The sequence below is a fragment of the Homalodisca vitripennis genome, chromosome 4 (genome assembly GCF_021130785.1).
Source record: "Homalodisca vitripennis isolate AUS2020 chromosome 4, UT_GWSS_2.1, whole genome shotgun sequence".
Classification (NCBI taxonomy): domain Eukaryota; kingdom Metazoa; phylum Arthropoda; class Insecta; order Hemiptera; family Cicadellidae; genus Homalodisca; species Homalodisca vitripennis.
The window spans coordinates 169,108,988-169,125,348 of NC_060210.1; the positions used below are offsets into that span (position 1 = coordinate 169,108,988).

Genomic DNA, 16,361 nt, shown 5'->3' on the forward strand with positions numbered 1-16,361 from the left:
AACATGTTTACAATAAGAGAAAATGTGCTTTGGTGGAATATCCAATTTTAACATATTAACATTTTGTAAAAATAATAAATAGAAATTTTTTGTACTTATTACTAAACTATTACAACTTTTTATTAAACTAGAGGCTAAATTTAATGTTTTATCAACTAAAATGTTTTTGAAAAAAATAAGTAGTCTTACATACAACAACATATTCTGAGCAGTTACTGTTAGTTTACCATGTGTTTTTTTCTTAAATTTCAAACATTTAGCCCCACAGACTAATAATTATTTTTTACAATACAGTAGCACTAAACTTTATATTAGTGCTATTTGTATTAAATTATATTGGAGTGAAAGTATGAATACCCATGACAATCCAATAGAATTTGGTGTCATCTTCATAACTTTGCCTCAATTTCTCTAGAGAACTGTTCCATGTCAAATCAACACACTTAAGAAAAAAATTGTACCTCACCATTTTAGATTTTGCTACAATTTGGTATACTCATAGTAAAAGTAATTCCTAATGTTCAATTTTTATTTCAAACCATTTCCAACTATTCCAGCTATGTAAACTTTCCAAAAAAACACCTAAGACATGAACAGATGTTTCTGAATTTCAAGAAAGATCATGTTTGGTAAAGTTATAGTAATAGTCATAGTCAAACCACTTTATTCCATAATATGTTCAAGGTTCAAATAATAGCTTTACTGCAATAACACTGACAATTTCAAAATATAATTAAAAATGGTAAAATTAGTTTTATTTAAATGATACTAACAATTTATCCTCAATTATTCTTTAAATTTATTGGTTTTTATGTTAAAATATTCTTCTAAAGAATAATAGAGACAACTTAGTTAAAATAATCCTTTACTTCTTTTTAAAATTTAACAGATCTGTTTCCATTATACATTTTGTTGGTAACTTGTGTATATATCTCATACCTCTGTAATGTGCTTTCTTTTTATAAAATTGGAGATTGTGTTGATCAATGTCTATTAAAACGAGTATTATATGTATATTGTTAGTTTTAAGTACAGGATCAAAAATTTTTTTTTACATAAATTATTGATTCAAATATACTGTCAGTATTTCATGTTCTGAAAAAATATGTTAAAATCTATATATCTACAATGTGTTTCATGACTCTCAAAGATTATTTGTAGAGCCAATAACCTATCTATATTGCTTATAGTTGTTTGCTCATAAATGCTTATTCCATAAGCTAAATGTGAGTGAATCAATGAGAAATATATTAATTAAAGTGTATTGAAATTACTAATTTTTTACCATTTTGTTGCAATGCGTATAGACTAGTAGACATCTATAAGTAACATGATCTACATGTTTATCACAAGATAAATTCTTATCTAATCATAAGTCCTAGAAACATGTGGTCCTACTTTTTTCAGTTGTCATTGTCTGGAAAAATGTCACAGTTGAAATTTGGCCTGGACTGCTTTGTAGAAAAGAAAAAATAATTAGATTTTTTAAATCTAATAAAAGATTATTTTTGTAAAAAAATCGTTAATCCTACTTAGACCAATATATGATAAAATTTCAATATTCTCGTGCCTCTGACCAGAAAACATAACATTTTGAATCATCAGCATATAGACACACAGTAACCACTCAACCTCGCCGTCACCCTTGGCAAAACCTCTTATGTAACACAAGAACAATAGAGGTCCCAGGATAGACCCCTGAGACACCATGCATCAGTGTCAGCAACTGCGATCTATGAGCCCTCATATACTGACATTTTATTGTGAAAATTGTTTCTTTGATTTCCTGCCCATTGTTTTGTTCGTTAAATAGGAACCAAACTATGCATTCCTCCCTTCCAAAGACAAGTAAGGCTGTTTAATTTGCTTACTAACTTTACATAACAGACACTATTATATGCTCTGGTAAGATAAAAAAAAAATCCTTGAAAGCTTTTCTCTTTTATCAACTGAGTCAATAATGGACTGAATAAAATTCTATACCAGCCGTTATTGATTTTCCACGACAAAAGCCATGTTGCTGCTTGTCCAACAGTTCATTAGACTTAAAATATTTTAAAAGTTGATAATAAACCACGTTTCAAATACTTTAGAAAAAACAGAGAGAATGACACTGGCTGTAGCATGCTGGATCAGTCACATCAACCTTTTTTAAAGAAAGAAATCATTCTGGCAACTTTTAAAATACCAGAAAATATTCCTAAATAAAAGGAAAACTGATTACATAGACAAGAGATTTTAAAATAAAGTTAATAGAATTTTTTAACTATCTTTTAACTTTTTTTTTAAAATATCAATTGGTACATCATCATACACCACAGAAAACACTTAGTTTTTAAATGATAAAAGAGTTATGCAGAAATTTTCGGTTGCCATAAATACAATTAATTTAATAGACTGATTTCGTATATAAAAGTTACTCAAATTCAAAAACTCCCTTATCAACGTTGTAAGAGTATATTTTTAGTATTTTAGTATAAATTAGGATAATTTCATGACAATTTCACTAAATAATAGTTAAATTTTGTTTAACTAAGTAATTAAAAATTACTATTTACAATACAACTACTGTAACAATAACACAATGTTAATTGTAGGTATAACAATTACTATTCTATTAATAAATATAGAATAGTTTACACAACCCACTTTTTGATAACTGTTGGAGTTGGTGGGGTTTATTCCCTAACCTCAGAGGTTCTTGTTAACCTCAACAAGGGTGTGCCACCCCCGTACTTTGACTGGAGAGGTTAGTTCAGAGCTGGCCTCCCCTTCTTCCGGGAAGACAAGGACTTTGAGATGTAGTGCCCTAATTCTTCCTCATGGATCTCGATGTAGCGGCCCCTACTCCCTAACCTAACCCATCCTGTCACTCCCGGAAGCAGCACAAAGGTTCTTACAGACTAAGTGCAATTTTTATATGCTTCTTGTCCTAAGAGAAAAAAACTATATTGTATTTTTGTGTGTAGGCCTATACAAGTGTTAGAGACCTAGCATAAAATATTAATTGAACACAACAAATGTAACATAGATACATCCATGAAGCTAGCGTTTTGATGTGACGTTAGCCACGCAGTGGCATGTGTGGCCAGGTCAGGGATAGAGCGAGCAGCAAGTGCCAAGTAGTGGGGAATACTGCGAGGGGGAGGTGGAGGGGTACTTACCCCATCCTGCGTGAACTAAAATCGCCCAGTGTCTTTTTTGTAAGTGGTTTACATATTAGTGCAGTTTAGGTAATCAGTTCCCATGGATTTAATTTCAGAAATAGTATAATCAAAAATACTCATCTAGAAAAAAATAGGTGTCAGAGAATTACAACATGGTCCCATGATATGAAGTTTACATGAGTTTGATAATGAAATAAATAACAAAAGTTGGTTTTATACGAGGGTAATTCGGAAAGTAAGGTCCGTATTTTTTATTTTAAAAAAACCACAACCATATTTTTTTTCAAAAAACTTGTTTTTTATTGATTCCTGACATCAATCACTATTTTTCTACATAATTTTTCACTTTTGTGTAAACACTTGTCATAACGATCTACTAGTTTTTGAATGCCGGTGGTCATAGAAGTCTCGGTGCCGCCTGCGACGATAACCAGTCTTGTTAAACCACTTTAACCGGTGACGTCGAGTGACGCCACTTCCATTGACTGGCGTTTTCGTTTCTGGGGTTATGTGGGAAACCCATGTCTCGTCACCCTCACAATGTGGTCTAAAAGGTTATCCCCTTTCTGATGATATTGGATCAAAAATTCAAGAACAATACCCATTCTTCTTTTTTTGTGTTCCTCAGTAAGCAGCCTGGGAACCCAACGTGAGCCACAATTTGTGAAAATCTAAAAATTTTTCAGAAACAATTTTAAACAACGTGCTCACGTTTGGAAAATTCTATTGCTGATGAAGAAACAGTTGAAATCGCCGATCTTCACGAATTTTTTCATCGAACGGCTCTTTTCCACCAAATCTTTGGTGATCACTGACGGCCGACCAGATCGTGGTTCGCCATGGACATTTTCCCGTCCACCTTTAAAACCTCTCACCCACTTCCGCACTATTGCTGTCACTCATTGCATTTGGACAGTACACTTCACTTATCTGTCGATGAATATCCGCTGCTGAAACGTTCCTTGCTGTCAAAAACCGTATCACAGACCGTATTTCACAGTCGGCGGGACGTTCAATAGTTTTTTAAACATTTTAAAAAGGCACAGACAAGACAGACTACAACGATTTCACTGCAAAATGGCGTCGTTCTGCGCGCAATGCATACCGGGAGTTCAGGGCGCATGCGCATTTCCCTGCTCGCTTACTGGAACTGTTTGTCTAGTTAACGCGAATCGTGACCATACATTTCCGAATTAACCCTCGAACATTTCATTCTTTTTCTTTAAAGGTAAGTATTTGTTGTAATTTTTAACTCTTCAATAGTGTAAATTGATTTATCTCTGAGCCAGATGCGTAGTTGTCTTTTTAAGGTCTTGGAGAATTTTAAACGTCTTGTGGAGGCATGTTGAATAGTCTTGCTTTAAGTGACAGGTTCTTAGAGAAAAATGTAGTTCTGTACATTGGTAAGATGTCATTCCCATGTGGTGGTCATGGATCATCCTCATTGTAGGCAAGTTTCCCATATGAAACAGCAAGAGTGATGACTTCAGTGATGTAGATATGTGGTTGCCAAGTGTGAGAACATTGTGAGGATGCCAAGTGACTTAAAGGCGTCTCTAAAGCCAGCCATCTCAGTTTGAAGGACAGCTAGGAACTGCACAGCACACTTTTTTTGTAACAACGCACTCTTTTGAGATTATCAATTAAAGAGCTTCTCCAGAAGATAATCCCACAATAAATATGGGATCCTAAGAAAGCAAAATATGTTTATTTTTGTTGCTGTTGGTGTACTGAGCAGAACTGAGTTTAGGACACAGCTTTTCAATGTGAGTTTCCAAGAGAGATGTTCATCCAATATTACACACAGATGGTTGGTTGCTTCAACCATTTGTAGATCTGGAGGCTTGGTAATTTTATCTTTTATTTAGCCTTCCTAACACTAAAATGTTTTGTCGTGGGAGAGTTAAAAACAAAACCATTGTCATCACACTACATTGTCATGCTTACTGTGATGTACGAATCAATGTTTGAGAGCTAAGTGGAGTTACTGCTAGTTAACAGAACAGTATCGCCAACATACAACGATGGGTAGCATAAATTTACAATGCAATTAGGAAAATTTGAAATGAATAGTACAAACAAAACTGGGCCAAACACAAACTTGAGTGATACCTTTTTGACCATTTTGTGGTTTTGATTTTAAAATACTTTCAGCTCTATTATGTATTGTTTTATTTAAACTATTTTCTTACTCCCTGTAAAATAGCTTTGAAACCATATCAGCACACTTTCCTCAAATCCCTGGGATTTGATCTTCTGGATTTATAAACTGTGATCCAAAGAGTCAAAGGCTTTGCTGATGTCAAGAAAGACATCTGTAATAGTTCCTTCTTCCAGGTTATCAGTTATCTGTTCAATTTGATGAATAAGTGCATTTGTAGTGGATTTTCCAGATAAGAACCCATATTGCCTTACAAGTAAGTTGTTGTTGAAGTTTAAATGATGTGTGAGCTTAACCAATACTAGTATTTAATAATAATTTTTAAAATAATTGGAACTAAGGATATGGGTCTAAAGTTTTTTTACTTCTTGTTTACTTGTTAATGGAGAAGATAAATTGTTCATGTTTTAAATTTAAATATAAAAGTTCCCTGAGACAAATTTATTCATGGTATCAGTGAGGGGTTAAATAATTTCATTAATACAACATTTTACCACGTTAGATTTAATACCATCAATCCCAATAAAAGTTGTTCATTTTAGGGAAGAAACCACAGTGAAGACCTCTTCATATGATGCAAGTTGCCAGTAAGTAACAGCCTTCCCTTGGAATGCATTATTCCTCTGAACATTATTTGTCTTTTGGATATTAGTCTGGTATTATATTTTCACAGCTGCAATCATGAATAGCGTATTAAAATGTTCATTTACTTTACCTAAATCCAGTAAAGATATTTTTCTTGCAACTTCCATTTGCTGTTTACAAACTGGGACTAAGCTAGAGGACAATGTCTCATTGTTGACAATGTTCTACATGGCTTTTTATTCATTTTTGGATCTAGCAATGAAAATTTCATTTTCCTTTTGTCTTAGTCCTCAGTTTCAGATAGTTATCCTTTTTTCTTTGATGGGCAATCAATCTGTCTTCTTCTCTTCCAGTTAATTGGAAGACCTCTTGAACCACGATGAAGTCCTTTATGAGCTCATTAGCTTCTGTATGGTAAGTAACTTGAAACTTGACCCTGTTTGATTTATTTCGAGGACAGGCAATGTTCAGTTCCGCTGGGAAAATGTCTAAGCAATTAAAGTATCTATTCTCTGAACTATTTTCTTGGTAGATTCCCATGATTGAAATGCAAGAAGACTTTTCAGAAGTAAATGATTGTCCTAATTCAAGTGCCCTTGGGTAAAAATAGTAATTTTTCATATATGATGGGACTTCCAAGAAACAAAACTGTCTACTATGGACAGAGTTACCTGTACTGATTACTTGAACACAATTCATGTTGTATTAATTTTGTGCATCTAAATCAATGGAAGTGGCAAAGGTGCTAATTATTCTGGTTGGGAGCACTGGAATTCTTACAGCGTTAAGAGATGTAAGCACTTCACATAAAGCAGTGTTGTCTCTTGAATGTGTTTAACTATTGATATTGAAATCCCCAAAATGCAGATTCTACTGTAATTGTTGGGTATTACTTCAAGTGCACCAGCTAAATGGAACAGAGAGATGTCAAGAGACACGATAGGCAGTCGAAAAGACACCACAAATGTAGAGATGTCTTCTGCTATCTAGGATCATATATGATCACTGTACAAATTTCACATTGGAGCTCTTCACAATGATTGCTTATGTCTAAAGATTTGATCTAATTAGGAATACTTTTGTTTTGTGGATGGAAAAAACATTTTGATGGAATACTATAGTTTTCTTCCTTGTCAAAATACTGTGGTCCAATTTGTGTTGATCAGTCGTTTTTGATTGGGGTCTAAAAAAATGCTGAATAGCTAGAACCTCTAGTGAATGAACAAATGGTGATGTGACTGTGTTATCTTTATCAGGTATTTCTTCTTTTGTTAGTTTATTTTTATACAGTGTTGAATTTTTACATTGTGTACTTCACATGTGATGTGTGTACTTAATACAATGAAATATTGTTAAAATAATTGCAGTTTTTTTTTCAAATACATATATAAACTTTTGAACAGGGGTGCTTTAATGCTCTGGGGGACACGTTCGATGAAGTTATGTAGAAATGTTGAAGATTCTACAAAAAGTGATACTAGGAGGAAAATTGTAATAACTGATTTTGTACACAAAATCTACCAAAAACAATCACAATTCACACTTTCTTTTTCCTCGTATTTTCCTCAACAGGAGGAGAAGCACCATTTCTTCCTCTGGTGACATCTTCCCAAATGCAAGTAAACAGGTAAAGATACATTTGCTCTTGTAATCCCACATAAAAACACTGCTGTCACATATTTATTGCTGTTGTATTGTAATGCAACAATGTCACATACCTATGCAACTGAGAACATTGGACATACATACAACTCAAGTCGCTGCATGTTTATCGGGCCTTAGACTATGGGTCTGAATTGGGGATAGGCTATGATGGATTCAAATCCTTTTTATAATCTTTTATCTCTAGACCTATTGTCCGACATCTTGTACTTACTATATTTTCCCCTTATTGTCTAAAAAGATCCTTTTCAGGTATACACCATGGAGACTGCCAGAATTAGGTTAAAAAAGAGAAAAAGTGTAACTAATTTCTTGTTTCACTAAACTAAATGGCAAATGTATAAAAAAATACAGTTACTTTCACAAATTAAGCACAACTTGTTGTTTGTGGTAAATTACACAAACATTTTAAAATTGTCCACCCAACTACTTACTGTATGTGTTTAAAAAATAAACAAAAAATGACATGTATGTTGTAATCATTTACAATGGAGATAAATGTTGTTCGAAAATCTATTACAAGTCCAATTGCAAAAACAATTTTTGAACTTTAAAGATAATTTAAAGAGATACTTGGGTTTTTATTGTTGGAGAAACGGTATTTGAATTGTAGCCTACTCAAACAAAACGTACCAATATATTTCATCCAAAACTGAGAAGCACCACAACCTATATAGTACAACATACATGGTCATCTAAAAGTCAATGGCCACCTATCATTTCTAGACAGTTTAACCAATTGAAATACAAATTTGGAAATTTTAATAGGTTTTATGAGACCTACCTTTTGGCGTATGGGTAAAATACAATAAGCGGACCTGGGTTTGTTATAGATTAGTATAATCATTGATTCTTAATACTCATTTATCGAATACGAGTCCAAGAATCATATCAACATATCTATAGTCATAATACCTATCATATTTGGAATTGAAATAGTTAATATAATACAACAAATCACATACATAATAAAGGAGCTATAATGTTCCAGCAAACAATTAGAACTGAAAAAAGGAAAAACTCATAAATAATAACGAAATGATAACTACATAATAAACATTTATAAAAGAAAATACGAAATATGCGTAACTATTTATGTTTTGTCCTGGGTAGCAATGATTAACTGCTTTCAAGAAGTTGTTGAAAGCATCCTCTCTAGAAAACCGTAATTCTCGTCTGTACAAATACTCACATACATTACCTGCATATAGGTCGGCTGATATGCCACTTTTTACACTTTGTTTCGCTTTAAAATCCACAAGCTTTCGACTGCGTTATTGTCTATAAAAGACAATGTATTAATTATATGAAAAAGATTTTAAAGTTGATACAAGTTAGTTACTGTTCAAAAATCAGTATCGGTTCATTATATTGATAGTTAATATTAAGTAAGATCCTTTGCAAAAAAAAACATAAAAAATCAGGTCCGCTTATCATACTCTACCCTTGACGTATCAAAAATTGTTGGGGGGGACACATCCTAACTCAAAATTTTCAAATAACCTCCCACATGTGACACGTCATTGGAAAGGGAATAAAAAAGAAACATTTTAGAGTAAACCTGTTGTTGCTATTCATTATAGTTTCAAGACAGCAGTCGCTCAATAACGGAAAATAGGGTTTTAAGCTACTTACCAAACAGATTTGCACAAACTTGGTTTGTGGGGTTTTTTGTGGTCAAGAAATGCGTCTCTAAGTTTTACAAATTACTCACATTTAATGTAATCATTTGTTAATGATTACATTAAAAACACATACGTCAGAAATAACAACAAACATGTAGTGTCCATGCACTCTATCTCTAAAACATACACTTAATATAAACCAAACCCTAATTATTGAAACCGAACTAAAAAGTACAGGTCACAGTAAATCTCCAATGACTGACCAACCACTGGAAACTGTTTCCTTAGTAGTTGCAAGTTACTCTGAAAGTTACCTTTTAGTTGCACCAGATCCAAGAGTAACTTACCTATCTAATTAACAAGTGAAATTGATGTTATCTTGTTATATAGGATACCAATTACAAAGGTTTAAAAACCAACGAAAATATGTTTTGCCAAATATATATATATATATATATATATATATATACGTAAATACAACAACGGAATTAATTAAAAAAAATAGTATATAGATACAATAATATTGTTACCCTATCTTTTCATACCAAGGTATGAAATTCATAAGAAACAGATTATTTAATACAAAAAATCTACGTTAAGTGCCAGAGAGTCAATTAACAATCATTCAAGCAGCAGCACATAATTTGTTCCGTCAGTCTACATCCTGAATAGTACCTATTGTGAATCAATAGAGTGACAGTCCAGCCGCAGCTGGACGGAGGCATTCATGATAAGACCTTAAGGAATATTTACCTCTTGCTAAAAATGTAATATTTCAAGGGATTTGTTTGTCACCAGCAGTGTGAAAGCAGCATCTTGCCACAGTCCAAACACATTGCTAGAGGCAATCGTCGTAAGATATTCTGGAATAAAGTTATTTATCTGTTACCTAAGATGAATGTGTTCAGGTGTGGTAACAAATACCTACAGCAAGCAGAGAAGGCTTACAGTGATGCTCTTCCACTGCTGATTACAAAATATATTTTAAACATCCCTCGACAGTAACTATCACAAAATGGCTAAAATTCCAGGAAGGACTGATAAAGATTGCATGTATTCATGATTTAATTAACACCATCGATAAAATTAAGGGAGAAGTGAGACCAAAAGTAGCTGACAACATTTTGGATACAGATGATAGTACAGTAACAACTTCTTGACTTCTGAAAACAACTTTTGAGGTAAATATTCAATAGGCCCTAACTCTGTTCTTTCTGGCAACTAAAATATACTGTTATATTCATTATTCACAATGTGGTCTAAGTAACTTATCTCAGTATAAAAAGATTTAAATAAAAAAACATCCCTTGATACACTTGTACTTTATTTACCACAATATAGGTTTTATCCAGATGGATTGGTCATGAATGTAGATAAATTATTCATGTTTTACATTTAAAGCCATTGATTATATTTACAACAAGTATCGAGACCTAGCTGACATAATTTTGAAATGGATGACGGCAGAAACTTCTTTTCTAAAGACAATTTGTTGACATAAAATAGTCAATAGGCCTAATTTTTGTCTTTCTGGGAATTAAAATATTAAGTAACATATCAATATGAAAAGAATGATGACTAGGCTACACTATTTTGAAACGAAGTATTACTGTAGTCTCTCAATAGGCTATTTTACCAACTTTGTTAACAACCCATTTCGAAGTCTCTGTTAGCAGTTTTCAGTACTGTGAATTTAAAAACAGGGGTAGGATACGATAAGCGGACCCGGTTTTTTATATCGAAGAATGTAGTCATCAATACCTAATATTCGCATCTCAAATCCTAGACTAACAATCGATATAAAAGTATCTAGCCTATAGTCCTCAATAACAATCATATGTTTTAAATTAAAATATGAATTTAATATTTACAGTGATCATACAAATTATTATAACCAAAATTAGGAAAACTGAAGGTACAATCATATTTGCTCCTCTCACAGTTACAGTTGTTTCTTTCCCACAAATTTCACATACGTTTTTTGGTACGAGTCCAACATGTTGAAGAAGAGTCTTATCATCTTTCAAAGCATTGTCATGTAGTTTTCTAAAATTTAATGCCATTTTTAATAATCAAATGTTAGGCTATTTATATAACATCGAAATATTACATTACGAGTATTATTTTAAAGTGTTTACAGCTGTTGATATAGATTATTTAAGTTAATTGTTCAAAATAATTAATCAGTATTGATTGATTATATTGATGGTTATGATTAAGTAATATCGTTTGCTAATTTCGATATAAAAAACCGGGTCCACTTATCGTACCCTACTCAAAAACAGTTAGACCAACTGACTAAGAAATCAGAAACAACTTAGGTTGGCAATTATTTTATTAAACCTTTACTTTAGGTTTTCTTTATAAAAGACATAGTAACCTTCAAAAGAAGGTACTAAAATACGGTACAGGAGTGTTTTATCCTTAAATTAGCATTATTACTTATGGTTTTTTTACTTAGGAAACAAAACCTTAACCTCACTATAAACAGATGTTAGGAAATTAGGAAGATTATTTGATCAAATTTGGTAATCTACTTTACAGGCTGTTATTATTATTCAGAAAAACTTATTAGTTACTAAAATAAATCTGCACCAAACATATTTGAAGAAATAATGCAAGCAACTCATCTAAATTATAACCATGTTAAACTTGACGTAGGTAAGAATCAGGAAATATAAAAAGGAAATAAGTTATTTATTAAAAGTATTTCATAAAAGTATTTCATATCTTTACAAGTTATTTGACTAAAAAAATAAATGTATATAAAGTAAATGTTACAATTAACCAAAGCACCTACTAGGCTATATGTGAGGAATTCCCAAACACAAAATAAGATCAGTTATTCTTAAGTCTACTACAGTATATTAAAATTCCCCATATTTTTACTTTAATGCAATAATAATATGAAAAAAACACAAAATGTTTGATTATTTATAACTGAAAAGGAAAAGTATAAGTTTTACTTTAAATTTATCACAATACTAGTCTATTAGATCATTGGATTGTCATAGGCTAAAGAACAGAGGTACTTACTCAGTCTAATAGCTATAAGGGTGTTAAAATAAATGTTACATTTGTCATTACTAAACTGAAAAGTGCTGTATCTCAATCCAAGTATAGCCTAACATAACCCAAATACAAAATACTGAGCTATAAAGTCAATTGCTACTTAAAAGTCCTATTTAACATAAAATCCTTCAAATTTGTTCAAGTTTCTTACCCAAATATTATTTATCAATAATTGAAGAATGGTACAATGACATAAAACAAGTTATATCTGATAACAAACAACATTATTTACCATTGAGAAACCTTTATACTGGGACTCCTGAGCATAGTAAGTAGGCTCTTTCTGTCATCATGTACTCCATAGGTAAACACATGAAAATAGTTCATTTATCATTTAAATCACAAAATATAACTAACACACCACCTTAAACACATATTTTTAATGTTTCTGAACTTAATTAGCTCGTGTGACACAAAAAAATTGTTGACTTCTCTCATTTCAAAATATTTACGATAGTGCCACTGACCTTCGATCAACAACACTGCCACAGGATTCATCTGGCGGCTTTCGGTTGCATTACAAGGTCTATATTTTCAGCTGTCCAACGTAATTGCCACAACTGCAGATGTAACACAATTATTAATACTTCTATATACTATAAATAATGAACTAATTTTGATCGAAAGATTCATATTTGTTTTAATAAAACAGTTTCTAAATGTGTAATAGCATTATAAGTATTACGATAATTTTAATATCCAACATGAGTAATTAATGGGTACAATATATCAACATATTATACTATTTATACCATGATTTCTTTAAGAGATAAAAAAAATATAATATAGGAATTAGTATATTCATATAAATAAAGGACAAACATATTAAACATGAAAATACTGATACTACAAACACTACTTCTCAAAGTTTCTTTCTTAATTTGTATCTTTTACAAATGGTAATATTCAAACAGCTGTGTTTAGATTGTTGTTTTATTAGCTCAGTCAGTGGACATAGACATTTTATGATGATGATACGTAAGCTGTTCACGGTTCATTCGAAATTTCCAAATCCACGAAAGATTGGAAATGGTCAATCGAAGTCCCTGTTTTCAGCAAACGGACTTATTATGTCATAAATGGTAGAGCTCGGTTTAGTTTTAAAAAGGAAGCAGGCATATTTTGTGTATGTATTATTTTAGTGTTAAGAGTGTTATGGTTAAGAGCTTCAGATGTTAAACAAAATCGCGAATAGATTTTGTTTTAGGGTTTCGTGTGTGCACTTCTGATTCAACGTGAATTATATTCTGGACACTTTGATTGAGTTTGCCTTGTTTTACCACTTCAAATCTTATTAACCAAAAGCCTGTTATTTGGTTTAATAAGTATTGTTACTCTCAAGTTTACTCTATGGTTTGAAACTAAATTGACACAGAATTAAAATTGAAATTTAACTAATTAAATTAGTGCCTGAGGCAGAGAAGGGGCTAAGCCTCACAGCTTTCAATTTTGATTTTTTTATGATTCTGGTTAGTACTGCCACCTGTTGGTATACAGGACGGTCCGGGAGAAAAGGAAAACACTTTAACAGGTTATGGTAGAACTAGAAATAAGATTTTATAAACATATATATGAAAATGCTACATGAGGACCCTAGAAGTAAAGGGGTATAAGTGACATTTTTTTTTTTTTAATATTAAGATAACTGCATCACTGAACTGGAAATAAATTATTCTATTTGGTAGTAAAGAGATTTAAGTGATGAGTCCAACAAGTGCTGCTATCTAGCAGCAAAGCACTTAACCTCCAAGCCAACTATGAGTAGGGCTTGGAAGAGAAGAGGTACAAGTGCACTTGTACCCCTGTTCCACTGTGTCAGACTGTCAATTGAGTTTGTTTTCATTGTAAATGGGTAATGGTATTGCTGCTCTAAAGCAATATTATGATTTTATTTTATTTTTACTTGAAAATATACGTAAGGCGGAAGCCGTAAGAACAGCAAAGATCTTTGACTTGCAAAAGACTATGCCAACTCCTAATGTATCGACTTCTAAAGCATATTACTTAGGCAACTATGGACTTTAAACGTAGGTGTTCATAACCTACAGACTGGAACAACCCATTTCTTTATGTGGCACGAAGGTCAGGCGTCACGTGGATGTCAGAAAATATCATCTTGTCTCCTAAAATATATCAGAAGCCTTCCGCCATCTGTGAAACACATAACTGCATTTAGTGATAACTGTGGGGGCCAAAATAAGAGTCATCTGACAGTACAATTTTGGCTCTACATTGTCAGAAACACTAATATTAAAAACTGTAGATCATAGATTTTTTGTAAGTGGCCATTCTTATAACGAGTGTGACTAAGCCTTTGGTTTAATAGAGTTGAAAAAGAAAAAAACCCAAAAGGACCTGTATGTGCCTCAACATTGGATGGAGCTAGTTACTTCTACAAGTAGAAAGTTCTTTACAGTACAGATGGAAAATGACGATTTTTTAGACTTTCACACACTTGTGCCATTCTTCAAGAAAAGCGTAAATGGAATACAGAGTATGAAGTGGTTACATTTCCAACAGGACAAGCCTTTCACCCTGTTTTACAAGAAGACAGCTGCAAGTGACTTGGAAGAGTTTAATGAGCTATCTATGAAGTCCACTCGAGCTGGCAAAATCCCTGCCATTCTGCTAAATCTGTTGCCAGTACCGATTGAAAAAAGGCCTCGTATTAAGCAAGCTAAATATTCAAATCTACAGCAGTTGCTGAACTATGTACCTCCAATTTGCCATGGGTTTTCATAACTCTCCGACATGATGGTCAACATAATGAAGAACGAACAAACATAGAAGAGGCTGAACAAGGAGAAGGCCAAACTGAACAGGAAGAAGACCAAATTGAAGATCACAATTATGACACTGATGATGAATCATAGATCAATGACGTTAATTATGTATTAGTTTTTTATTGTAAATAATACATTTTCACTCAAACTTTATAATCTCTTCACGTTTTTGGCCTTTATCTTAGAAGTAAAAGGGTACAAGTGCTGCTTAGCAATATAAAACTAGCTTCAAAATGAGTAATATTAATAAAATCATGAGTTTGTTTTACTAATAATATTAGTAATGACTACAGTTACTAAACTGGAGAAGAAAAACTATCATTTAAACATCGTGGCAATTACAGTGAAGGCTCAACTTTAAACAGCGTTTACTCAAATTTAGCTTTTTGTCACTTATACCCCTTTACTTCTAGGGTCCTCACATTAGCTAGATAAGTCTAATGAAAGATTATGCAAGATGAAGTTAAAGCTATATTTAATCGTGATAGTGTTAACAGCACCAGAAATTTCTATCAGTGGCCAGATGAGAATCATGCTACAACAGACAATAAGTTTCAGCGCAGATATTCAGTCAATGTGTGGTGTGGTAGATAATTAATTAATTGGCTAAAATGTGGGTGTCCCATAAAGAAATTTAAACGTTTGATTTTATATTATTTGCCAATTTATGCACCGAACATTTTCAAACTCACACAATTCATTAAATAGACATTTAAAATATTCTGTGAATATTTCAGCCCTATAGCAATTGTTAAAACAAAATGGTGGCATTTTGAAAAATTATACTTTAAAACAGTAAAGAAAAACAATATTGTTGGTTTTGTAAAGTTATTTATTGTCATATTCTAGAGAAATAAAGCATTTCAATCAGAAAATTAGAACATAGCCTATTAAAAAACCTACAATTACAGTCTACAATTATTCGAACTGTAATATATCCACAGCGACACACTGATAACAGCGCTTAACATATTAATCGTAAGCTCTTACAAAGAAATGCTACGGTATCCGGAGAAGTTCCTCTTCAATTGATTGTTTTAATTCCTCATCATTATACAAGTATAAACTTATTCATTTAAGTAGCCCCATAGAAAGAAATCACACATAGTTAAATCTGGGGATCGGGATGGCCAATCTAAAATATCACTTCCACGACCAATCCAACGGCCATGAAGGTTGTAATTTACTCATCACTTGACAGGATTTAATGTAATAAAATTTAATTTTGTTTTTCTTAATTATTTTTGGTACTGAATACTTTGGAACACCAGCTTCAAATTCAACCTTCAATAGTGATTTCGGTTTA

At 32.3% G+C, this 16,361-nt stretch overlaps 1 protein-coding gene across 1 annotated transcript in view; it reads right to left on the bottom strand.

Annotated features, from left to right (window-relative positions):
* Positions 1–12,757, bottom strand: part of LOC124360584 — a 59,659-nt gene extending 46,902 nt beyond the window's left edge. Inside the window, exon 1 of the mRNA XM_046814316.1 lies at positions 12,505–12,757. The gene's annotated coding sequence lies outside the window, so the exon portion shown is untranslated. The remainder of the gene's footprint in view (positions 1–12,504) is intronic.
* Between the last annotated feature and the right edge of the window lie 3,604 nt (positions 12,758–16,361).